Consider the following 27605-nt stretch of genomic DNA (forward strand, 5'->3'; position numbering starts at 1 on the left):
TAACTTTGCTAGAGGAAAATGATTTAGAGAAGACATTTCCGCTAGTCCTTGGAGTGGACCCTTGGTATTGAGGTGAGCATTTGATTTTAGGAACCAAAAAGATGATTTCTTTTGGTTTAATATGCTTTGGTGTTATATGCTTTGGTGTTACAACCATAGGGTTTATCATCTTAGATTTAATAAGAGGTTGAGAGATATTAAAATGGCAATAAGCCATATCCTCTTCTGACACAGTGATAAGAGGCTTCCCTTTAGAGGAAAAATACCTTGTCTAATCCCACAGACTCTCCTCACTACCCTGGGCCCTGTCTCCACCGAGGTGATCCTCCCGTAGTACACCACCCCCAGGGTGGGGATCAGGAAGCATCTGCTTTCCCGTGTCCACCTGGGAGGAGACTTTAGGCAAGGTTTCAGGACGGGATCTGCAGGATTCTTCAAATGTGGCATCGGTTCCATTGGCAAAAGGGTGAAAAGCTGATGCGGAAACCAAAAGAGACTGTGGCTGGCAGAGGAAGCCTGCCCAATGGAAAACCTTCACTGCAGATGCACCTTACAGGGGTGAGTCAACCCAGAGGAGTTGGAGGCCCCGCTATGTGATAGCAAGTTAAGGAACACTTGGGGGGATTATTTTTACTGACCAAGTAGAAATGAAGAACAAAGGCAAAAGTGGTACAAATCCCCTTCGATGAGATGTCAATTTGGGAAACTAGGAACCAGCATTGCCATAAGCCACGAGACACTAAAGTAGAAACTAAAGGGCAACAATTGTACAATGCTCCTTATATGCAAAGTCAATTTGGCCAAACCTGGAAGAAGCATTGCCAAAAGTCAAAAGACACTAAGAAAGAAGTTGACAGACAGACTTGAACAAACCCCCATATGTGGGATATCAATAAGAGGGAAGTTGGAGCAAGTGATACCTGGAGATAACAAGGTGCAAATAGTGAAGAAGTATAACTGTGTTTTTTTAAAGCATTTTTAAAAACATAACAACATACAGACTTGTATAAACATGTGCATCACATTTCTCAACATGTCCTAATCGTCTGCTTCCCACACTCCCCCCAAAACCCTCCACCCCATTCCCAGCCTACATCGCACCCAATAGTTCCAATCCCCTCGCCCCTCCATTCCTTAGCAACCTTTTTGTGCATCATTCTCTCTCTGTACGGGTATTTCCATCAAATCTATGTCGCCCCGCTCATAAGTGGCCAATTCCACTATTAACTGCCTCCACACATCTACCCCCCCAACTCCTTGCTCCGTGTTGCGACCCATTGTATCTTGCCACGCCACAGTCTCTGCGTTTGCCCATTTTATCAACTCCGCCCACCACCCCTTCACCGCTGGTCTCTCATGTGCCTTCCATCCCATCGCTATCCTGCGTTTTGCTAGCATACATGCCAAATCCTTAAGCTTACTAATATGTCTTGCTCTTTGGGGCCTTGTGAAGCTCCCTAGCAGACAAGCTTGTGGGGATCCAATATCCAGGATGATATCTGCCCGTGCTAATGCTTGGGCTACCTCTCCCCAGAATCTGCCAATCTCTGTGCAGGCCCAAAACACATGAACCAGATCTGCGTTGATCTCTCCATACTTTGCACATGACTGTGCTGTTGCCTGGCTGAACTTTGCTATTCGATTCGTGGTCAGATATGCTCTATGGGTCACATATAATTGAATCTGTTTTAAACAAGCATTTCTGGACACCTTTTTGTGGTACGCCATGGCTCTAGTCCACATTGCCTCTGACATTGGTTCCTGCAAGTCTGCCTCCCCCCCTCTGCCTCATCTGCACTAGCACATCTCCCATCCTGCACATCAGTAGCTCATATATCCTCGAGACTTTGTGACCTCCCTCTGATATATCATAAAATGTCTCTATCACCTCCTCCAGCTGCAAGGGCGCCCCAGCCTCTGGCCATCTGCATCTAAGATTCCTTAAAAGGCAGGAATACGTGAGATGTTGCGCCCTGTCACCCCAGTGTCGTCTATCAGTTCCCCAAACTCCTTGGGTAGCCCTTCTTTTAGCACATCTCCCACCGTTGCGACTAACTTTGGGTCCAAGTATTTCCTCACATCTAACCGCACCTGCCCATCCACCCATTCCAGTGATATTAGCGGGATCTGTGGGGAATACAATGTTGTGTTCCACAGTAACTGGCAGGCCCTTCGCCACATTCCACACCCCAGCTTCAGCAACAAGGACGGGCGTGTTGTGCGAAGGCCGGTTATCCATATCACTTCTCTCAGAAAGAACACTGCACTAACCTCCTGCGGTAGCCATGATTCCGGTGTTTGTTCCTCAGAGAGCCATTTGGCCACAAATTGCAACTGGCTAGCAGTAAAGTATACTTCAAAATTAGCCACCTTTATTCCCCCCTGTTCATACGAGTTCTGAAGCTTCCCCAGTGTCACTCTACACCTGGAATCATGCCACAGAAAGCTCCTACATGTACCATGCAGCCTCTTGAAAAACGTTTTGGGTATTGGAAACGGGATATTTGAAAATAATGCAGGAGTCTCGGCAGGACCACCATTATCAGCAATGCCGCACGTCCCATCAAGGACAACGGCAATCTGGGCCAGAAAGACATGGAGGTCTTGATGCCGTCCACTGCCCTCACTGTGTTCTGTGTGTGCTTTACCTTAGGATCATGATAAATGTCCACCCCTAAGTACCTAAATGTGTCTACCTCCCACTTGATTGGTAGCACCAGCAACATCTGTATGGGCCTCGCAGCATATCCCCCCAAAGGGAACAGACTTGATTTCTGTGTGTTGATTGTTATGCCTGACAAGGCTGCATAGCGCTCCATCGCGTCTAGGATGTATTGCACATTCATCTCGGGGTGCTGCAAGTACAGGAGCATGTCATCTGCGTAAAATGAAATCAAATGCCCCCCTCCCGGTATGCCTATGCCAGCCTCCTCATATTCTTCGTGTAAGTAGACCGCTAATTGCTCCAATGGTAAAATGAAAAGCATCGGTGACCACAGGCACCCCTGCCTTGTGCCTTTGCTTAACTGCCATTGCTCTGAAATGAATGTACCCGTTTTGACCCTCGCTGTCGGTTCATTATACAGCAACCGCACCCACTTGATGTATGTGGGTCCCATACCAAACCTCTCTAGTACTGCTAGCAGCCAAGGCCATCTGACTGAGTCAAACGCCTTGACTGCATTGAGTGACGCCACTGCTAATTGCTGCGTATCCCCTTGGGTACAATCTATTATGTGGTGTAATCTCCTTAGGTTATTTGTAATATTCCTGTGTGGGACGTATCCAGTTTGATCCAAATGTGTGAGTCTGGCGATGGTCGGCTTGAGCCTATTTGCCATTAAAGCTGTAAGAATCTTCCCATCTTGATTCAGTAATGAAAGTGGTCTATATGAGTCTATATGAGCAAGAGTCCGTACTCGGCTTATTTGGTTTGAGAAGGGGGACAATTATTGACTCTCTCAAGGACCCGGGCAGCCTGCCCGTGTCCAGCGCTTCGTTCAACATTGCTAGCAGTGGGGCCAGGACCTCCACTTGCTTTATATTCTTTATAGAATTCACTGGGAAGCCCGTCCACTCCTGGGTTCGATGTCATTTCATCGCAGGATGTTTTCTCGCAGGATTTTTTACCGCAAATTTTTTTTCCCCTTTCATTTTTTTATATTCCCGTACACCCACACCCAATTTATATAATTTTTTTAACCCCCCCAAAGAATTCGATGAGTTTTTCCGAAAAAAAATCTGCGGTAAAAAAACCCACGAAAAAACATCCCACAATTAAAGGATGTCGTACCCACTCCCGAGACTTTGCCCGTTGGTAGTTTCCTTATCACATACTCTAGTTCTTCTATTGTAATGGGAACTTCCAGTCTATCTCTCTCTTCCGTGTTCAGTTTGGGGAGATTAATCTCTGACAATGCCTGCTTTATCTCTGACACAGGGCACTCTGAGGTTTCCTCATACAGCTGCTTGTAATAATCATAAAAACATTTGTTCACTCTGTCCTGCGTTTCGCACAGTTCTCCGTCATTCCCCATAATCGCTCTAATTGTCTCATGCCTACTCTCATTTTTATAAAGCCAGGCTAGCAGCCTCCCAGGCGTGTCTCCCTCAGCATGCTGTCATTCTACATATTTCCTCTAGCTAAGTTTACTCAGCCTGTCCCAGTGTTCCCAACATTCTTGTTGCAGGCGGAACACCTACTTAGCGTCCTCTAGGGTCCTATCTCCTGCTTGACCTATGGCTTCTAGTCTGTCTTCTGCTATTTGCAGCTCCCGTCTAATAACATCCTGAATCCCTTTTGATTTTGCGATAGCCGCCCCCCTTGCCACCACTTTAAATGCCTCCCACAATGTGCATGGGGATTCTACACTGCCTGTGTTGTGTTCGAAATATTACTGCACCTCTTTCCTCAGGTGTTCCCGAAACCCTACATCTTTGAGTGCCTCAACTCTAAGTCTTCATGTCGGGATCCTAGCTCGGGGGCAAAGGAACTGCCACGTGACCAGCAGAGGGGAATGGTCTGAGAGGACTCTTGCTTTATATTCAGACTTTATGAACTCTCCCAAAGTTTCTTCTCCCGCAAACACATAATCTAACCTCATGTAGAGGTTTTTGGGTGCTGTATAATGAGAGTATACTCTGCCCTGCGGGCAAATCGTACTGCACACATCGACCAACTTAAATGCATGTAAAAGCGTATTAAGAGCTTTAGTGGAAGGGGCTGGATGAGTGAATTTGCCATCCGATCTATCCTTTGCAGGATCTAGCGTACAGTTAAAATCAACCCCCATATCAACACACTATCCCTATACAAGCTTATTTTAGGGTATAGGGATCTGAAGTAGGTTGCCGTGTCCCAGGAGGATAGCTCAGCCGCAACGTGCACGCCTTAAAAGCAAGACGACACGAAGCAACACAGGTTCAATCCCCGGGTCCGCGCTTAGAAACCTCTGGATGTTTAAGCGTGTTATAAATACACAACTAAGACAAAAACAATTACGCAACTAAAAAACAAACAATTTCTGTAACAGCGCCTCAATGCCTGCGGGCTGTGTGAGCGCTTTAAAAATGTAAAAAATAAAAAAAAATGTTTAAAAAATGATTTGGAGTATACGTATTAATGACACATATTTCCCTATTTTCCTCCATCCCCAGTAATACTATCATTCTGTTTTCCTTAACCAGGAAGGTCTGACGGACCTGCAATGGGACTGTCAGCGCCAACCATATTAGGACCCCTTTGGCATATGCCGAGTATGTGGAGCCCAGGGTCACTCCCTTGCACTTACGCACCAAGGTATCTTGCCTTTCCCTCATAAGGTTAGTTTCTTGCAGGAGAGCTATATCTATTTTCTGGCGTCTCAAGTACACCATAACCCTGTTTCTTTTAGTGCAGCTGTTCAGGCCCCTTACATTCCAGGTTATTATTTTAAGCTCTACCATCCCGTTCGGTGATTCTCACTTCCCTTCCCCACCCGTTGCATTCGCTGATCCTCCCCGGTGCGCATCTGTAGGCCAACCCCCCACTAACTACCCCAACTCCCATCCCACCCCTCTCCCCAACAATTGCCCAGCTTCATATTAGGTGCTCAGGGATCCCTGCGTTTCACCCGTGTCTCAGGTACCAGTGCCTGAGTTCGGGGTGCAGCAGGAGGATACATAACTACTAGTATCCTAGCTAATCTAATCTAGTATGGGTAAAGACTAACTCCTCCTTGTGCGGTCCTCTGAGGTCTGACACCATGGTTCCTGCTTGTTAAGCATACTGTTACGATAATTATAGCTTCTTCCTTTACAAAGGTGTTCAACAAAGTCTTATGGATGCATGTCTGAATAATTACACATTGGTTAGGCGTTACCCTCCTGTTTGTCATTTTCACCTCTCGGCTGATCATCAGCTCCGTCTGCCAGATTTGCTTCATCTATCCAATTACTCGCCTCTGCCGGTGTTTCAAAGAAGATAGCTAAGCCTTTGTATAGGACTTTCAATTTGGCTGGGTACAGGCGCATGTACTTAATGTTCGCATCCCTCAGTCTCCTCTTGACTGCCATATAGCTCATTGGTTGTTTTCTTACCAGGAATGTATAGTCCGGGTATGCCGTGATGTTAGCCGACGCTCTTCTGATCGTGCCACCCGTGCAGAAGTGTTCGAGGATTTTCTCTCTATCCTTGTAATTACGTATCCGGGCTATTATCGGCCGGGGTTGAGCTCCGGGTGGCTGTCTTCTTGTCAGGGCTCTGTGCGCTCGTTCCACTGTGAAGCCCTGCGTAAGGGCCCCGGTCCTATTTATTGGAGCAGCATAGTCTGCACCCTCTTCTCCTTCCGGGAGCCCAATAATGCACACATTATTCCTCCTGGCTCGTCCTTATGCCTCTTCCGCTCTATTTTCTAGGCTCCATATTTGTTGTTTCAACACAGAGATGTCTTTGGTATTCTCATTGCAATTACTCTTGTTTAGTTGCACTTCCTTTTCCAATGCGCCTGTGCATTCCGCCAGCGTCCTCATGTCCTGCCTCAAGAAGTTCACGTCAATACTCATCGCGTCTATCTTGAATTCCAACAAGGACTTCAATGCTGCTATGGCTTCCAAGATCTTCTGATCTCCGCTCTCGGGGGTTTCTGCACCTTGAGTCCCTGGAGTCTGGGTCTTCCCGCTTTCCACTGCTTGAGCGCTCTTAGCAAACGTGTCCATGGAGGATTGCCTCCCCTTGCTTTTATTGGCTTTAGATAACATGCCTGCTTTGAACAGCGTCGCTGTGCTCTTCGTCTACTCCACAGACCTGGGCACTATTCGTCCCTCTGGGACATGTAGTGTGGATCTTCTCTGTGCTTCGCCAGGGTTTCACCGATGTTGCGCAACTGCACCTCTAGTCCACAGACTGTGCATGATTACTTGTCTGTATACTCCCACTGCAGGTGTAGTCGCTGTGTGCAGCCTCTAGGCCTCAATGCCAGCAAGGACTGTAGCGTGCTTCTTTGTCTCGTGCAGAACTTCTTTGTGGCGTCACCATCCGGCTTTGTTCCTGCAAATCCCAATGTGCACTTCCCCTGGCTCAGGGCCCCAGTTCCTCAGGGGAAGTTTGCTCCCCCTTCTTTTTGCAACGGTCCCCTCTGGGAGCCTCACGAACCGCGACTGATCACATACCAATGACAGTGTGCAGATGCATTGGCCGTGTTGCACCTTGATTCTCAGGCCCGGGCCAGATCCCAATGGGAACTTCATGAAGCTCCTTTTCATGTTCTTATGGCATCCCCAGTCACGCTATCCCAACTGCAACCGCAACCACTTAGGTTCCTGTGTCTCCCTTCACTGACAGGGCCGGATCACCACAGAGACCGCATGGGACTGCGTCTTATCTCCAGATGGCAGCATTCAGCTATAGTGTCAGGACCATTTGGGCACAACCAGCACTTCTGCGTTTTGCCTCTCGGGCAGGGCCGGACAGCAGCAGATACCTCCCGTATTCCAATAGTAGCATTAAGCTACCTTTGCTGGACCACATTGAACTGGCTTGCTTCGCTGTGCTTTACTTCCCGGGCTGGGCCGGTCCCCATTGGGAAGTTAAATCAGCTATACCTTATGCTTAATTAGTAGCGTTCAAACGCGGTGGCCGGACCACATTGGAAACTGCTGTATGTTTCCGTATTACGCTCCACCGGCGAGACCGGACCGCAGCGGGAGCAGTCTTATCACATTCACGAGCGTATTCTTGTAAATCCCAATGTTCTGAGGTCTCTCTAGCCATTCGTTTCTGCCTCTGCTTCTTGTGTAATATCTTTTCAGCAGCGGCCCCTCTGGGTCATAGCCAGCATGGACCGAAACTCTTCCCCTACTGCGCCTGCTGGCTCATGCGGATACAGGGTCCACACAGCGCTCTAGTTTGCTTTGGTCACCAATGTTCTGCGTTGCACTCCGTCACCGCTGCTGTAATTGTTAATCAGCACGAAATATTCTGCTTCCATGTGTGCATTCTTGGCCTATGACCGCTTTATGTTGCATTGGCCATGCCGCCTTATTCAGACTTTCGCTCTGTACCCGGCCGTCACCCATGGGTCTCCACCGTTTGCTGTAACCGCGCGCTTGTTGTCCTCGAAGTCTGCCTTCCCACCAGCTGCCTGTGTCATTCTCCTGGATCTTGCTGCTTCACCATTTCAGTTTGTGTATTTTCCGGGCTGTAATATATTCCAATGCTGATATTGCTCATGCGGCTTGTGTACGTCTCGTACTTCTGCTATTAGGACCAACAGCGGATACCTCTGTAGCGCCTCTACTCAGCATGGGGGCCGAGCTTCCCGTCCACTTACGAGGTAGCTGGCAATGTCCTTGTTCATGCGGAGCACACCTCCCGCTATATTCCTTTATGTTATACTGCGTTCAGGGCCCAACCATGGTCCGGTCCCGCCGCCACTCCAGTCTGGGGTCCAGTTCGGGCTGTCCTACACACCGGCTGCTCCTCTCTCTGTACTGCTGTGTTGTTGATCACAAGCTCACTCAGCCCTTCATTCGTCCACCATCTTGCTCCCTTGTTTTCTTCCAGCTCCCAAACTCTTTCCAACTCGCATTCCATTGTTATACAATAGACAGCCTTCAGTTTTCAACCATCATTGCTCCTTCACCCTACGTGCCCGGTGACTCGTTTCTGGGCATCATCGCACCATGTAGACTTCGATAACACCAGGGATTATGCAGGATCAGCAGGAGCTTTTGGAGTTATGTCTTACTGCATGGCCCTGTACATATAACAAAAAATTGACCACTAGATCAAAGATGACAGAGTAATGTAAATGCTGTGAAAACAATTAACAGCAAATAGTATTTATTTCATTTCATATCCATATACATTTTATAAAACAGAAGCTCATAACCTTTCCCCATCAGTCACACTCATCTATTCTCATTCACACAAATAAATTCACTCAAATGTTCCAAAAACCAATGTTAAATGTCACTGTAACAAAAATCTAATACAAATTTAGACCTAAACCCATTGTATTTTACAGGTGTGTCCCTCTGTATCCATTACGGGAGATAAAACAGTCGACACGTGTTTCGGTTGATATTCAATGGGGCAGCAGATCTCTTGCCCATTCAGTTCAGCCAACCTTCATCAGGACGGAAGTCAACTACCAGTTGTGTATTGTCTCTCAAATGGATAGGGTGAGCCACTTAATCTCCTATACACAGGTTTTGGAGGAAAGTATAGATATTCTGGGACAAATCCCTTTTGCGCCCTATCTTGGGATGCATCAGATTATGAATACATTTTCTTCATCATAATTCGTAACCAACAGTCTGTTTAGGCATCTAGTGCATTGATAAGTGAAGGATCATCATATTGATGGTTGATATCCACGTGTTGATGTTGGTAATTTTGGTAAATCCTATGCAAGTTATAAACCAGCCACGTCAGGATGTATTACTGTCGTCCCAGTGCTTGTGTTGTAGTCACTGCACATGAAAATAATTCATTCCAACGGCGCCTCCTCGAACGCACGTTGGAATGAATTGTGCCGGAGAATTGAGACCACTGGGATCTGACAGGCCATTGAAGGGATCTCATTCTCAGACAGGCTTCTGGCACCAGAAAAATGCAGGATGCCATGAGACCGAGCAACCTTAGGAAGTCGTAGGCCGGAAGAAGTTGGGTACTGTGGAATTTTTGCACCATCTGCAAGAGATGTTGAGCCCTTAACTTGGGTGGTGAAGCTTTTTCCGAAGCTGAATCCAGGACTGCTCTGATGAATTAAAGCTTCTGTGAAGGTGTAAAGTGGGACTATTTGAAGTTCAGGGAGAAGACCAGCTCGTTGAGGAAGTGGCAGGTGCAACTGAGATGATTCAGAGACTTTTCCGGAGAAACAGTCCTGATGAACCAGTCATCTAGGTAGGGGTAGATGTGTATCCCTTCCCTCCTAGACTTGCTGCCACCACTACCATAAACTTCGTGAAGACCCTCAGGGCTGAGGTCAGCCCGAATGGCAGAACCCGAAACTGATAATGAAACCGCCAACTGCAAACCTCAGGTACTTTCTGTGCTTCTGAGGTATCGGCTCATGAAAGTAAGCATCCTGAAGGTCCAATGACACAAACAAATCCTGGAGTCGAAGGCCCTGAAGGATCTGCGAAAATGTTACCATTTTGAGCTTGTCCTTCCTGAGGTACTTGTTCAAGCATCTCAAGTCCAAGATGGGTCGCACTCCTCTGTCCTTCCTGGGTATCAGGAATTAGGGAGAGCACTAACCCTGGTTTATCTCTGCTACCAGTCATTTTCCCTTTCCTTTCTCTGCAGAGATCCAAAGCAAGAGGAGTGAACTTTTACAAAACCATGTACTAGTAGGGCACAGTAATACTTGCGACACAGTTACCCTATGTTTACTAGCCCCTGAAGAATTTCCCCTAAATAAATCAAATGTATCGCCTTGTACGGGAAAGAAACATGTCGGGTATATTTTAAGTATTGACATTCAATATGGTCTTAACTAGTGTGTTTTCCAATTTAATTTGAAATCTATTCTATGTTTACAGTGTGTAAAAACATTGGGCATCATTACAAGTCTGGCGGTAGCCATGGCGGTAAACCTGGCAGGCTGCTGCCGGACTTGAGAATTTTTCTGGCGCCTGGCTTCACGAAAACACCGGGGGATTACGGCCCGGGTGTTACTGGAAGTCAGGCGCCGGAAAACCGTTAATCCCCATTCCCATTGAGTCCTATAGGACTCAATGGGACTGGGGATGACGGATGCACCAGCACCGTTTATAACGGTGCTGGTGCTTCCGTGAAGGTCTGCAGGCAGGATGGGACTGCAGCCGCCCGCAGATTCGGAGTGTGCCGGTCCGGTAACAACGGTGCCGGTAGACTTACCGGCACCGCTGTTACCGGACCGGCACACACGTAATGAGGACCATTGTTGTTTATTATTGTTTGTGTTATGTTGTTTTGTCTTACACCATGTAGGTCTAATTGTAATAACTAGCTTTCTGGTTTTTTGCACAAGTTATATGTACGAGTTGCCTTTCTGGGTTTAGCTGAATGAAATTTTGTATTACATGTCACAAGTGTATTATTGTTGGTAGAGAACTATGTATTAACTTTTGATAAAAGCATTTTTTTATATTTATTTTTTAGTATAATTTCTTTTTCATATATGATTGTATTAAATAAATGTGAAAATAGACTACTACGTTCAGCAAGATTATTTAATTGTTAATCTCCTATTGAGAAGCTTGCTCCCTTGTAGGTGTATACTCTGCTGAAAGGCTAGGACAACTGGTCTCATTGTTCATTGTTGTGTTTCGAATCCAGGGAAGACCGGTTTGTTTTTGCTAACCCTGGTGTTCCCCATTAGTCCACTAGAGTACCAATTCAATTCAACCTTTCTCCAACAGGATGAGAATCTCCTGTTGGAGGAGCAGATCTGCAATCAAGGTTGATCTGGATTTTGGGGGGCAATCAGGAGGTGTTTTTAGAAATGGAAGGCAGTAACAGTCTGCTACGGTTTGAAGCACTGATGCGCCCGAAGTTATGCTTCGCCAACTCCGGAGATGACATGACAGTCTGCCTCCTACCACAGATTTGTGGGTGAGGGAGTCATTTTGCTGTACCACCTGCAGCTGAGGGTAACTCTGCGGGTGTTGAACAAGTATTTCTCCCTCCTCTACCTTTACCTCCACGAGGGGCTCTTCTTCAACCCCTTTGTGAGAATAGAAATCTTCCTCTAGAGACAGAGAAATAAAAACTAAAAGGATGTTCTCTCCATCCTTGATTTGAAGGTTGAGGTTGTCTGATTGCTGCAGCTCAAGACGCTTGCAGCTTTTACAGGCTACTATCAGCCTTCTCACCAAGCAGGGAAGTCCCGTCAAATGGCATGTCAAGCAAATGTGCCTGGACGTCTGTAGAAAATCCTGATTTTCTTAGCCATGATATGCGCCTAAGCACTGTACTGGCAGCAATGAACCAGATATCAGCTACTTTACAAATTACAGCTCTGTATGAGGGATCAGCCTTCCCAGCCATCTCTGGGTTACCAAACACTGTCTCTGGTGATGTTTCCCAGCTACTGGTCTCCTTTAGAGTTTCAACAAGATTTTCCAACTTCGATTCTTCAGAGATCAACTCCTCTGGGGCATTTGGTGTCTCATATTTGTACCCAAAAGAGGGCAGATCTTCCTCTTCATCGAAGATTGATCCCGTTTGCCTGAAGAAATCAGGTCGAGTAATGGGTTTAAAACACTTAGATAGGTTTAGCAGTCTTTGAGAGCACTGAATTCTCTGACGAAGTTGAAGGCGTCGAAGGCTTCAACGACTTGCTCGAAGCAGTCGGTGAATGAGCCAACAATTTGGTATGCTTCGATGGCTGCAGATGGATTACATGCCTCGAAGGTTCAGGCGATAAGCATAACGGCTTTGATACCTTCGAAGAAGACTTCAATACCGAAGATGAATGCTTCGAGGGGCTAGACACAGGCTCTTTCTCGTGCATCGAGGAAGACTCCTTCGACTTGTGTCAAGGAGACTCTCTTCCCAGGCCTTGAGGTGTGCAAGAAGGAGACACACAAGACTGCCCACTGGTCTTGTTAGATGCAAAAGGAGGCTACTTTTCTCAGACTCCTTCAGAGGGGGGAGGAGCTTGCCTCTGGAAAACTTGAAGTATTTTCAAACTGAAGTTTTCTAATTCCGCCAGAGTCAAGTTCTATTTTGGAAACAAAAACTTTTTCGGGAGAGGAAGACGACAACAACGGGGATCTATGATGTCGTTTTTTACTCTTCTCATGAGAAGAGGAGGACGAGTGTTGTGAACTAGACCTTGAACGTCTTCGGTGTTTAGGACGCTTTCTAACGGGAGAAATATCCCCTGATTTCGAGGATGATTTTCTTTTAGATAGGGTAACGGCCGGTGATTTGGGAGAGGGCTTACCTGCATCGAGTTTTGCCTTCCTTTCCCGCAAGGCCTTGACAGTCATGGATTGACACGGGCCAGAGTCGTCGACTTTGTGACCCGACCCTGAGCACCACAGACATATGCGGTGAGGGTCTGTGATAGACATTTTTGCCCCACAGTCTGAACAATGCTTGAAGCCTGTCTTCGGTGTCAAGGGCATATTCAAAGAATATTAATTTGTAGACAAATGAAATTGAAATTTCACTGGGGCGAGTAGCTCCAAAGCATGCAGCAATGCAGAAAAAACAGAACTGAGGTAACGGTCAGCCCCCATGCTTCATATACCAGCGTCAACGTCACGAGGGATGTTACGGAGGCCATCGATGACCAAGACTCGCCACTGCATGACGCATGAACATATGAAAAAAGAATTCTGAAGCAAGCTGCAAGCAGACTTGAATTTCAAAGATGAGAAATATGTGGGAGGACACAATCCATTTGAAAATGGAGAGATGCACAGCCCAGCGCCGCACAGCGCCAGATACTCAAGGGGGGAGGGGGATCACACAGAAGGGAGCGAACTGGAAGATCAGACAGGTGACACACAACAGTAGAAACGGTACCCCAGCAAGGTGGGGACCTAGAAAGTGGGAGAGAGCCTGAAGGGACACAGTTCACAGTACAACAGTAACCACAGATGAACGGAGCAAACAGGAGGAGCAGACAGGTGACACACAACGGTATAAACGGTACCCCAGCAAGGTGGGGACTTAGAGAGTGGAACATAGCCTGAAGGGACACAGTTCACAGTACAACAGTAACGAGCAAAGAATGGGGACCTAGAGAGTGGGAGAGATACTAATGGGACACACTTCATAGCACAACAGTAACCACAGATGGCTGGGGACCTAGAGAGTGGAAGAGAAGCCTAATGGGACACAGTTCACAGCACATCAGTAACAACAGAAGGGGTACCTAGAGAGTGGGAGAGAGACCTATTGGACACAGTACACAACACAACAGTAACAGCAATTGGACACAAAACACAAAGGGCCTCATTACGAGGCTGGCGCTCCCGTAATGAAGGGTGCCGGTACGGGACCGGCACCGTTCATTACGGGACGCCCTATTACGAGGTTCCCTTTGCGGGACCCGGTAAGGATGCCTGGTAAAACCAGGCGTCCTTTGAGGGTCCCGCGAGGGGACCAGGGAGCTAATAACGTGCCCGTTATTAACTTGCCCGTTAGTAACTCCCTCCCCATTCCCATTGAGCCCTATGGGGGCTCAAATGGGAATGGGGGTGGCTTCCTTCAAGGAGGAATTACCAGGTCGTCCAAGGTTGGAATGACCCGGTTATTCCTCATTGAAGGAACCCGGTACTGGAACCCGGTATGGAGGCAGCTGCCTCCATACTCGTAATGAGGCCCAAAGTATGGCTCACCGCTAAGGGGAGAGCCTAGGGATGTGCAGAGACAGCGTACGTTATGTCAGACAGTTAGGTGCACGTACATGCAAAGTCTGGGAAGTTTAATAGAGAGCAGTAGTGGCTGATCCCACTTCCTGCACCTTTCTTACTTTTTTCCGGTCACTGCTGGTCGACGGTTGCACCGTGTGCTCGCACTCTTCATCGCCTAACACCTGCATCGCACAACACCACGGCCTTGTCCTGCGAGGGCTTTGCCGCAGAGGGTCAGATCCTCGGTTCTTAAAGGGTTGGATGCATGAACGTAGGCGCAACATATTACATATCGATGGGCAGCGTCTCCTGCGTAGAAGGAGGGGCGCAGCAGGCGAGAAGGAAAAACTGTGGAGACACAAGGAGCTGCGCAGAAGCTCCTTGGTGTCGGGCTGCCCGTGGAGCAGCGTTGTCAGTCCAAACCGAGAAATGAAGCCAGCGTGTGACAGTGAAGCCGCACAGACTGCTGGAGAGACCTCTGCTGGCTCCAGAGTGGAAAGCAAATGAAGAGACTATGCCACAAAGGTGCGGGCAGAGTCGTAGATGCAGTAAGAGACCAGTGAGTCTGCCAAAAGCAGCTGGGGACCCTGGGGCGTTCCGACAAGTGTGCCAGCCTGTATTTGATAAATATGAGATTGTTAATGATGAAAAGATCATAAGAAGAATATTTGAATGCAGTCAAGACAAAGTAATATTGCAACACCCAATAAGAAGAATGTTTGTGAGCAGACAAGACACAGTGCAAAGACCAATCCCAGTCCAATACAGGTGCATGAGATGCCAGTATGGGGGAGAAGTGTGAGCAAGTGCTACCATAGGCAAATCTATTTGTATTTATTTTATTTGTTTATTTTTACCACGCCATAGCCCGCAGGCATCAGGGCGCTCAACAGACAACATAATTATTTACGGCTAATGAGAAAGACACATTTACTCAAACAGCGTTGTTTTAAGATTTTTACGGAAAGTGCTGTATGTTTCCTCAGTTCGCATGGCTATGGTCAGTTTATTCCAATTGCTAGCTCCTTTAATCATGAAGGATCTGCCTTTTCCTCTTACTCGTTTTGTTTGTGGCATGACGAGAAGGTGGGCGGCACTTGAGCGCAGTGTCCTGTTTGGAGAATATTTTCTCAGTGTTCGCTTTAAATAGTCTGGTGCTTCTCCATAGATACATTTGTGGGCCAAGGTCATAGTTTTGAATAGGATCCGTTTCTCCACCGGTAACCAATGAAGTTCTTTTCTGTGATGTGAAATATGCTCTCTTCTTGAGGAGTTTGAGATTATCCAGATGGCATCATTTTGGATAGTATGCAACTTTTGTATGTTCTTCTTGCTAGCTCCACACAATAAGGCATTGCAGTAGTCTAATCGGGGCAAAATAATAGCCCCAACTAAAGTTTCACAGTTCTTACGTGATACTAATGGTTTTATTTGTCTCAGTACTTTGAGATGATATTGTGCATTCTTTGGTATGTAGTTGACCTGACCGTCCGCATTCAGGGAGGCCTCAAAGACTGTACCCAGTGTTTTTACTTTCTCCACCACCTTGATGGAACAGGTGTCTACGGTGAAATTCGTATATGCTTGGTCCAGATTGTTTCTGGTCTTGGTGGTACCAAAAATCATAAGCTCAATTTTCGAGCTGTTCAAACACATCCAGTTTTCAATCATCCATTCCTGTATGACTGAATATATGTGGTTTAAGGTTTTTGCGTCTTTTTCGTAGTGACCACTGAGCTCCATAATAAACTGAAAATCGTTAGCATAGTTTGTGAAATGAAGAACCATGCTTTCCAATTTCTCGCATAGGGGCTTTATATAGATGTTGAAGAGGATAGGCGATATACAAGCCCCTTGTGGCACTCCGTATTTAATGGCAATAGGGTCTTAGCAGGTCGAGCCCAACATATCCTCAAGGTTCTTTCGCTCAAGAATGTGCGTATCCATTCCGTGGTGTGACTTGAACATTTACATATATCAGCCAGTGTTTGTAGTAGTCTGGCGTGGACTAAGAGATCGAACGCTGCCGAAAGATCCAATACAATGAGTAGGCCTAATTTTACTTCATCTATTTTGTCAAGCATTTGCGTTTGTAAATCAAGCAGAGCACTTTCGGTCCTGTCGTTTTTCCGGAAACCTGATTGTTTGTGGTGGAAGACGGTGGCAGATTCAAACTGTGCCTGTAGTTGTAACGTTGCGGCCTTGTCTAATATCTTTAAGTAAGAAAGGAGTGCTAGTTATGGGGTGTAGATTTATGGGATCTTTGGCACTGAGTTCAGGTTTCGTAATGATAGGAGTAACTACCTCCTTAATGGAGATAGGAACATGCATGTGTGAAAAAGAGGCATTTATAAATCAAGTGTCGAAAGGGGCAAAATGCTGATGTTTTTGAGAATTAGCCTTGTTGGAAGAAGGTCCCCTATGCAGGAGGTGGGTCTGATGTTAGTTAGCATTTAGATGGTATCATTGACAGTCATATTCTGGAGACCAAAAGCAGATAAGTTGTTAAAATATGTGGTGTGCGTTCCTGTCCCTGGTTTTACCGGGGCCCTTGTGGTACCTTGAGCATTTGTAATTCTGTCGCAGGCCAGTTGGACTTTATCTTGAAAGGCTTTTTGCACCTTTTCGCAGTCATTCTTGTTAGGGTTAATGACATGAGTAAGGGTAGCAGGTTCTTCCCAATTTTCATATAACTCAAAAAGTGTTTTAGTGTTATTTTCAGCAAGTTCGATTTGTGCATCGCAATAGGTTTTTTTGGCCTCAAGTATCTTTGTTTTATATATTTTTTCTTTAGATTTCCATTTATCTCTGTTTTCGGAGTTCTGATCCTTTACCTATAAGCGTTTGGCTTGTCTTTTTTCTTGTTTAAGAATCTTTAATGTTGGGGTAAACCAGTCTTGCTGGTTTGGGCTGTCCCTGATAAGCTGGCTTCTTAGTGGAGTTTTATTGTCTAATAGCATTGTTATATGTTGTTTATAGATTTCTGCCAAGCGGTCTAACCTGTCTGAGTCCGTCGATGTAGCCATAACACTTTGCATGCAGAGTTCTAGATCTTTTGCCTCCAGTTTGTTATAGTTCATATAAGTAACTTTCTTAGGAGGTTCACAAGGGAGTTTGGTATGAATGGGCAGACTAATTGTACATTCGACTTTACAGTGGTCTGACCAAATACAGGGAGTTGTGTTGAAATCGAGTATGGTAAAATGTCTGGTTGCAACCCAATCCAGTATGTGACCTCCCTTGTGGGTTGGTTTGTCATTGTGTATTGTCATACCTGCATTTTAGAGTTGTTGTTCTAGATCGAGGGCTTCCGTGTCTTTAGCATCCCCTTTCCACCTATTTAGGTCTCCAAGAATTATAGTAGAGGAGTTTGGTCGATTAGAGGGATTAAGTAAATGGTTTAAGTCTTCATTAAATAACGGCATGTCAGTTGGTGGTCTATAAATTAGTATAATGTTGATACAGGAATTGTAAGTGGGCGTTAGTTTGGCATGGAGTGCTTCGCATCCTATTTCAATTTCATAGTTCAATTTGGGACTCAAAAATCCTGCTTATGATTGATACTCCGCCCCTTTCCCTTGTTGGCGATTTCTGTTGAGCATTTTATAACCAGGAGGCGTAGGCAAGTCAATACAAGGGCCGGTGCTTTCTTGCAGCCATGTCTCAGTGAGACATAGAATATCAATTTCATTCTCCAAATATAGTCATGTATATCCAATGCATGTTTTGGCAAGGATTTTGTATTCAGCAGGGACACTTTAATGGTTTTTCTACGTGTTATTTCTTGTTTGGCAGTGAACGGGAAACTCCATGATTGTTTTTAGGAAGAAATGCGCCTACAGAATTGTTTGTTGTAGTGATAAACTGGACATTAGGCAATGTGATTCCTTGTGACTCGCATGTTGTTGGTATGAGTCTAGTTTCCTAGGACCGTGCCATATTGACGGTCAAAATTTAGTCAATGCAATTTATACAAGTATTGGAAATCTTACCTCAAAGTGTAAGGACTTCAGGCCCTGCTTCTCCGCGTACATCGCGGACCAGCGCAGACCAGCCCAAACGCTAACGCGCAGAAAATGAAAACATAAAGCCCCGACAAGTATACCAAGTATCTCACGGAATACACCACTTTTGTATAACCAAGGAACTGTGAATTCAATTAAGAAAAGTCCTTTTAGGCAAATACACCAGGCAATTGAAGTTATGTAAAGAAATCCTGGCAGGCGAGTATATTAGGTGGATGAGGTAGCGCGGACTATGGCGGAAAGCCAATCGTACCAAGTAAAAATAAAAGAAATTTACTAATAAAAGAACTCATAAAAATGAGAGAGACAAAACGAAAGAGGAATTATTAATCAGAGATATGTTTGCTCAATAAGGAGCTTAGCATCTCTCCTGATGGACCACGAGCATAAGACGTGGGGAAACACGTGTTGAGAGGCAAAAAAACTATCAGTTTGTGAATTAATGTTTGGAAAAAAGGATATTGCATGCTACTAATGCAAAAAATAAATATTACTTAAAAAGTGAACTTGCTGGTGTGACGGATTTATTAGTTTGCCTGAAGCGCATTCCACATAAGTGTTTTCCAAAAAGAAAATTTGAATAAATATTGCAGCAGCCGCAATACTCACTTAAGGGTGCAGCATCCAGGCAAACAACAGTTTATTATTTGCACTTAGAAATCGCCTAAAGAGGAAGTAAAAGCCGGAAAGGACTGCAAAAAGTTAAACAAAAATATAAGGTGGATGAGATTGAATGAAGATTCCTGGCAGGGGAGTATACCAGGTAATCTACACAATTAAAGGGAAATCTTACAGAATTCAGAGAATTATAAAAGAAATCCTGGTAGGCGAGTATACCAGGTTGATGAAATTGAGTTAAGATTCCTTTGATGTAAACAAGAACTTTGTGAACCCACTGAGGAAACAAAAGGAACTATGAGTTAAGGTGGAACTTTACCCATTCTATTTAAGAAACCACAGGAGAAGGGAACCACCTGGGTGCAAGGGTCTCTGCCTCGGAGGACATTTTGTTGGATTCATTATTATTACATTTTGATTTTACCACTTTTTGCTTACATCAAGAAAAATACATCTTCTTGCACCCTTGGTTGTTTTGATGTAGTGTGAGGGTCAGGATAGGACGTTTTGGACACAAGGATGGCCTTTTACTGACTGACCTCCTGACATCGACTGATCCTTAGTTTTGTTTTTAGGTAGGGAAATTCCTCTTAGACTGGGCCATTGTGGCAGTTTCCCAACCCTTTTTGCTTTAATAAATGTCTTTATTTGAAAATATCAATGCCTTGTGTCCGTCTCTCATTTCTGACCCCTCACAAATGGGTACCTCCAACCAATATGGTTTCAAATGTTCTCCCATTGCAGCCACTCCAGATCATCTCATTGCTGTTCCTTAACCCCCAAACAAATTCACGTAGTACCTTGTAAACTAATTTCAGATCCTTGTCTGACAGAGGGGTAGGTCATTTAAACATATGCTAACTTTGGGAACGCAACTATTTTCACTATGCCACCCTTTCCTAGAAAGCTAATTTAAGATGTTGCCATCTCAATACATCCTCACTTACGCTGTCCATCACACAATCAATATTACCTGACAAACCTTACTTAATATCCCAGAATGGTGTCACCCCTAAATACATCAATCCTTATTCTGCCCATTTCAAATCCCTTCGCTGAAGGTGTCCCGTACATCATGTCTTTGAGATTGGTAGCAATTATATTTTCCTCAATTCACTTTGCACACTGACATTTTATCCTAATTTGAATGTAAATCTGGCAGGGGGCACAAAGATTTCTGGCTCTGACAAGGCGATCACAACATTGTCAGCATGTGCTAGGGTCTTTATTTCACAGTCACCCATATCAAGACTCAGCTGGGATGCTCCTGCTGAACAGTCCCCAATAAAGGCTCTGGTGATAATCTGAACAGCAATTTGTAGAGTAGACATGTCCACCACGTGCCTCTTTCTAGTTTGAACCTTTTGGACTGAACACCGTTATTAGAGGCACAGACATTCATCCCGAATACAATGTTGTAAACAACCGTAAATATCTTTCACCAAACCCTGATCGTCTAATTGTTCTTAGTGTATGGTCCAGGAAACCACAGGAAATCCTTGTAATCTTGCAAAATATCAAGCAACGCTCTGATGTTATATCTTTCTCTCATAAAGCCACATTTTGACGGGTGTATCAGTTGGCACATTAGCCTCTCTAGTGGTAATGCATATTTTCACTGTTACCTTCATGTCCACATTCAACTTGCGATTTGGGCCCATTCTCTACTATTCTTCCGCGGCTTGAGGGATAAGGCTAATCAGAACCATGCGCTTGAGCTCTGGGCACTGCTTTCTTCCTATAAATTCATATTACAGAATGCACAGCCAATGTGAAAGCATCACAGAGAAATGGCAGAAAATGTATTTGTATACCCATCAAGCCCTGGTGAGTGACTTATTCTCATTTTCTGACTGGCTTCTCAGACCTCCTTTGGTGTAACGCTGCTTTTCATCCTCTCCCTTTCCTCTTCGCCCAGTTTAGTACGTTCTAGACTTAAAAAAGGAAATTAAAAGTGTCTTCTTTTGCAGTCCCGGTTGGCTTCCAACGATTCTCATAAAAGCTAAAAATGCTCGAACACAAACGACTGGGAACTTTGGCGTTCCATCTTAAACGTTTTCCACGTCGTATAGCAAGGCCGGAATTTTGTAGATTCCGATGGAACCTATATTTAATGGGCGAAATCATCAGGCACCGTAATCTAAGCCTGATGGGTGTGGAGCGCTGTAGGCTATGTAACCATTTGAAGGAACTGGTAACTCTGAAGCATCGTATAATCTACTACCCACATTTATTGATTATACATGCATTGATATTCAAGAAATGTGTGCATTCCCAGTCATTCGTGGAAAACAATTATTTGTGGCAGAGATGTCTAGTGGGGGAATCCATCTTTCTTTCATTAGCAGTGATTTGTTTTCTGACATATTTAAATTTGGAGAATTGGAAAAGTAGATAGATAAGATTATGCTTGTATTTTTGTATGTGGCAATCTGCATTTTATTCACTATTATTATGTTATTTATTGATATTGTTTTTTTCCCCTTTTTGCTTCTTCTTTTATGGTTCTTTTTTCTTGATATTTACTTGTACATTTTTATATTTAAAAATGTTTGTAATTAAAATATTTAGTTAAGGTTGAATTTTTCAACCAAATACAATATGACCCTATTTATCTTATCACTTGCCCTCACCACCCTGCCAGACCTAGCACTGATTGAGTTTGTTGACCTTCTACATTCTAGCATCTTAATAACTGCCAAATACAGTACAACTCGTGGTCTGTATGACTGTCCAGTTCTGTCCTCAATTTGGCCCTTGCCTCCAAAGGCTTCATTAAAGTACTATCATTTTGATAATTGACAAAATAATCCTAGACATTGTGAGGAGTCAGAAATTAGAGCAGGACACAAGGAGTTCATGTTTTAAAAAGAAGAGATTTATTGAAAGAAAATACCTCCCTCGCCCTATGCTAAAGAGGGGATTCTCTGCCAATAAACCCACAAAAACTAAGGATCTGTCTGTGTCGGGAAGTTGATAAGTTAAATTGTCCTTGTGTCTAAAACGTCCTAATCTGACCCTCCCACTAAAAACAAAACACAAAGGGCACAAGGAAATATCTCTTACTTGATGTTGGCAAAAAGTGCTCAAAACCAAAAATAGAAGAATGTTTCCAAGGAAAATGTTCTCCAAGGAAAGGACCCTTGGATCCAGAGGTTGATCCCCTTGCCTTGGATTCTTAGATAGGCTGGCGAAAATGTCTCTTTAAATGATAGTTCCTTTGGGTTTTCACTGGACTCACAAAGTTTTTGTGCAAACAATAAGTTTGGTAACAGTCTTTCTGCAATGCTTCGGATAACTTTCCAGATCACCTGGTATACTCCCAACCCAGGAATCTTTACAAAGAATCAGCAGCCTGGTATACTCGCCTGCCAGGACTTCTCTTACGGGTTTTTCAGATCACCGGGTATACTCCCCTGACAAGAATATTCAATTCAATTTCATCTGCCTGGTGTACTCGCCTGCCAGGATTTCCTATGCGTTTCACAGTTCATAAGATATACCACAAAAGCATATACCGTGTGGTGCTTGGTATCTGTGGTAACATTGGCTCATACTTCTCCCCTAGACATGCATCTCATAAATCTGGTCTTGATTGGGGTTTGCCTTTGTACTTTGCCTGATGGCATTCAAACATTCTTCTTACTGGGTGTAGAATTTGTACTTCGTCTTGACTACATTCAAACAAACTTCCATCTGTATTAGCAATCTGGTACCAATCAAACACTTGTTGACGTGGTTGTCGGAACGTCCCGCAGTCCCCAGCTGCTTTTGGCAGATTCACCGGTTATTTCCTGAGTCTCCAATCCTGTTTGCGCTGCTGTGGTGTGACTCCTTCACCCGCTTTCCACTTTTCAGAGTGTGCGTACATTCTCCCAGCATCCTACTCGACTCTGTGGTCACACTTCCTTCTCGGCCGGATGAGCGAACGCTGCCTCTTCAAGCGAGCAGTCGACCCTCCAGGAGCTCCCAGCTTGTCCACGACCCTCCTTGCTCGTACACGGCATCTCTCCTCCTGTCCCCAGGCCTTCTCTTCTCCAGTAGCCCGATCTGTGGCCCTGCATCCGTGAGACTCGATGTGGGGTTTAACGTCCTCTCCGGCACTGCTCGATTCACTAGTGCAGTTGCCATCTTTAAATGTCACGTTCACTGAAGGCTTGTAAAAACAATCAGCCTGCGTGTTGTACTTCGAGCTCCTGTCAGTTTTCACAAACACCCTCCTCCCCCTCGACTCAGTACCTGAGTTGTTATGAGAGTTGGAGTCCATAAATGTCATTTGGCTTTTAACTCTTAAGTGGTTTTTCTCAGGTTTCAAATAAAGGCACTTTAGAAACAAAAGGTGTTGTGTGTGAGTTGTGAGTGTTTGGGTTACAGCTGGGATCCTGCCCGAATGACAATAGGCCATTAAGAACTTGGTTATTAGAGGGTCCTCCTCATGGGAAAGGGGGGAATACTGCATCTTATCCAATGAAAGTATCTCCCTGGTAGTGGTCTCCTCCCATGTGATCCTCCCTCATACAACCGCCCCCAGGGTCAGGATCAGGTAGCGGCTACCGTCCCCTGGCCACATGGGAGGATGTCTCCCCCAGGAAAACATGATGTGTCCATCGGATTCATCACAACATGCTCCAGTTCAGCCTTCCAGTCCCCAACCCTTCTCTGACGCTGTTTCTTTCTATGTGAGGCAATGCTAAACATGTTCCCCTTAGTTTCGCTTTCATCACATTCCTTACTAAGAAAACATCCATCGCCAACCCATTTTTCTCCTTAGGACAGCATCAATATCCTCCCCTAGCCAAAAGATGAAACTCTTATCCTTAAGCAATGACGTATTGAACTTCACACAACCCCCATGTTCTGCTTCTTCCCCCAACACCAACTGCAATGTCACATCTCCATGGTCTGAATCCGCAGTGTCATAAATCCAATAGTCATCACTGGCCCCCAGCCTAAAGCCTCCTTCCGTGTGGCCGGTGAGAGGCAGCCGCTACCTGATTCTGACCCTAGGGGTTGTATTCTGGGGGTGGATTGCAGGGGAGGATATGGCTGTCAGGGAGAAGTGGTTATTCCAACAGCAGAGACGCAGTATTCTTCCCTTTCCTGTGAATAAGAAACCCTAATTCCAGAGTTTCAAATGGCATGTTGTCATTTTTCAGAACCCTTTAATTGTAAAACACTGAAGACCACTTTTACCAAACATTCCAAACATAAATCTTTTCACTCTTCATATGTTCATATGTACATAACACCTCTAAAACACATTTAACATCTAAATGTCCAACAAGGGGGACGTGGCTACAGGGCCATGTGAGAAGACATATCTACTGTGAAGCTCCTGCTGATCCTACACAGATCCAAAATAAAACAATGTAAATAACGGCCCAGGACGGGCTGAACTATGACCACTGATTGATGAACACATATGGCATTGGTGCAGCGCTTTTTGGAAATTGCAGGAACAGTGGTCTGCGCAAAACCAGTCTTGCAAAAAGTGCTATGGCTAAAACGAAGAGGATCCAAAATGGCAGCCCGACATGTACAAAGGTACGAGAGACGCAAGTAATGCATCCGGGTGTAGGCGGCAGTTTGCCAGAGTACCGTAAACATTGTGGAGTCTGCAGAAAGTGCTTCATCCCAGGTTAAACAGTGAAGACTCTCAGGGACTGCACGGAGGCTGCATAGTGCACACCCGTGGCAATAGACGTGTGACCCCACCGAAGGCACGATCAGCTCGGAAGTTTGGGCACGTAAGCAGGCGAAGCGGCCCCGGGTGCCGGGAGGACTGCGCACACACAATCAGCATAACATATAGAATTATCTCCCTCCCTGAAGTGCCGGAGAGAGCGCAACGAAATCCCAAAAGGCAACAAACACGAAGCGCGCCGGAAACAAAGTATAAAAAGAAGGCTGGGCAGAATGATAAACACACAAATAATGGACGGGCACAAAGCCTCTGGGGTGCAATCCAGGAACACTGACTGCGCTACAAAGCGATAGGATGTCAAGATCAGGCCACAGCTCACATACTCCCGTATGAGCTATAAGCAAGGCCCTGAGACACAGGCTGCCTGCATGGGGCGCAACATTCGAGACCGGATGCGGCCGTAATGACAGAAGGGCTACAGCAGCAGAGAGCAGCCCGGCTGAACATGGGTATCTGACAGCTAGCCCACTGGTGTGAATAAGGATTGGGGCAGCAATAGAGCAATGGTGAAACGTGGCTGACCCTGAGCAGGAGCTCGGCTGAGGCCCAGGAGGCTGAAGCTCCAGCTACTCAGTAGGGGAGCAAAGTAAGGAGGCTGATGAGCCGCCCATGATATACAGTGGGGAACGACTGTGATTCCATTACTGCATGAAACAGAGAGAGCAATCATAACCCCACAGATTCGGGGCCGGGGCGGAACATTAGCAGTACCATAGGGCCACCAAGATTGCACTCCATGAACGAAATGTGTACATCGTGAGAATTCTCACCTGCAAGGAAGGGAGCCTGGGTGAATGGCCTGCCCCAGCACAAGCAGTAAGGAGCAAGTATGAACACAACGCACCCGTCGTGACATCAGATTATACAGTCTCTACAATGGTAACGGCGCGAGGTACAGCAGAACGCATGGAAGCAGGCACCCAGTGTGTACAAGGCATACAGCAACAACAGGGGAGCAGCGAGTGGGCCATGGACACAGGACTGACGAGGCCCAGGTACGGATGACACAGAGATGATCGGACATCAGTAAGGAGAAACGCGAGGTGGCGCACCCAAGATAGATCGCTGGGGCCTGCCACATTCACAAGCAAGAGGGCGCCCAGGCAATAGGGAAGGAACCATACACATCTGGAGCCCAAACGGACTGGCCGGCCTGGACAGTGTAAATAGTCAAGCGAAGGCACAAACCACCGGGAGGTGCATGCCGCTACCGCAGATGGACAGAGAACGAGGTCATACTGAACGGAAGGCAACAGGGCTCCACAGGACGACATAGTGGGTCATTACGAGGTTAGAGGTAGCCATGGCGCTATTAGCGGGTCCCGCTAAAGGACCTAGTAATGCGGCGGTAAGGGGTTGACGGCTCCGGCATCTTTATCGGTGCCGTTAACCCCTTACCATCACACTTGTAATGAGGCCCATAGAGGCCCATACAAGCTAACGCAGGCTAAAATAACTGAACAGAGACACGCAAAGAAGCGAAATGACGTCCAAAACAAATAAACCAAAAGCGAAACAACAACTTATAGATATTTTTGCCAAAACAACCCAGGTAACAGTCGACGCAAAGACTCCGGAGCGAAGCACACAAGGAGATGCAACTCCAGTGCGTGATGATCAGTAGATCCTGGCAGCTATTGCAGAGCTTAACGCATCGTGGGGCTCTAAGATTGACACTGCTATTGCGGAATTGAAGACGGCGCTAGAATCCAAAAGGGAGGCCGTCAGTGTGGATGTCAACCTCCTTAGACAAGATGTTAGAGCACTGTCTGAACGTACAGGAGGGTTTGAAAGAGAAGTGAAAGCAAACACGACCACCTGCACGCTAATGCCAAAGAAGTTCACGTGCTACAGCAACAAGTGCGTCACCTGGAGAATAGAGCAGAGGAGTCAGAAGGACGCGCACGCAGGAACAGCGTGCGCATTGTGGGACTGCCAGACAGAGTCGAGAATCCGGACCCGACAAACTACATAGAAAACATGTTGCTGCAACAAATAGGCGCTGGAGTGCTCACCCAGGTGTTCACTGTGGAGAGAGCATACAGAGCCCAAATCATAAAGCCACCACCGGGGGCCCCTCCGCGGCCAATCATCGCCAAGATACTGATTTATAAGGATAGGGAAAAGATCCTGGAATACTTCCGTAAGGGAGGGACTATGAGCAGAGCATCGGCGAACATCACGGCGTACCCGGATTACACCTTTCTGGTACAGAGGCAACGGCTGAGCTACGTGTTGGTGATAAGAAGGTTGCGTGAGTCTGAAATTAAATACATGTTGTTGTATCCCGCAAAGCTGAAAGTACTGCACAAGGATAAAGCACATTTTTTTGACACCCCGGAGGAGGTAACTACATGGTTGGACATGATAAACTGCCCAGCAGACGCTGATGACCGGGCGGATAAGCGACAAGAGGAGTGAATGGGTGCTCCTGCGGAGCCAGAACTGTGGACGGAGTGGCCGCTGACGGAATGAACATTGTTGGGTAATGCCTGAATTTAAGACTTGTAACCATATGACATAATTGGAATCTAATATAGCTAGGCTGTGAACGGGGTACGATATACACAAGTGGACTAAAGGAGAGCAGACCGGCTAAGTGTACCTGGGCTATGGATGAGATGGGGGACCTCAAGATAGCGACCTGGAATGTCAGGTGGCTTAATAATTATTGAAGAGAAATAAGGTCATGATGTATCTGAAGAGAAAGAGAATTGATATTGCTTTATTGCAAGAAACTCATTTGACAAAAGAAAAACAGGAGGTGGTGGGAAGATAATGGAGGGGGACCACCATAGGAGCAACATATTCGGCGTATGCCAGGGGGTTAATTGCGTGGATAGCACTGCATGTCCCTTTTAAGCTGTTACAGTCCACCATAGAGCCAGATGGGAGGATGGTGCTAATAAGAGGACTAGTAT

At 45.8% G+C, this 27605-nt stretch overlaps 1 protein-coding gene across 1 annotated transcript in view; it reads left to right on the forward strand.

Moving 5' to 3' along the window:
- Positions 1 to 27605, forward strand: part of LOC138568695 (uncharacterized) — a 1243988-nt gene that overhangs the window by 1019336 nt on the left and 197047 nt on the right. The gene's annotated exons all lie outside the window — the stretch shown is intronic.

Source organism: Ambystoma mexicanum, chromosome 2q, assembly GCF_040938575.1.
Source record: "Ambystoma mexicanum isolate Mex_15411 chromosome 2q, UKY_AmexF1_1, whole genome shotgun sequence".
Classification (NCBI taxonomy): Eukaryota; Metazoa; Chordata; class Amphibia; order Caudata; family Ambystomatidae; genus Ambystoma; species Ambystoma mexicanum.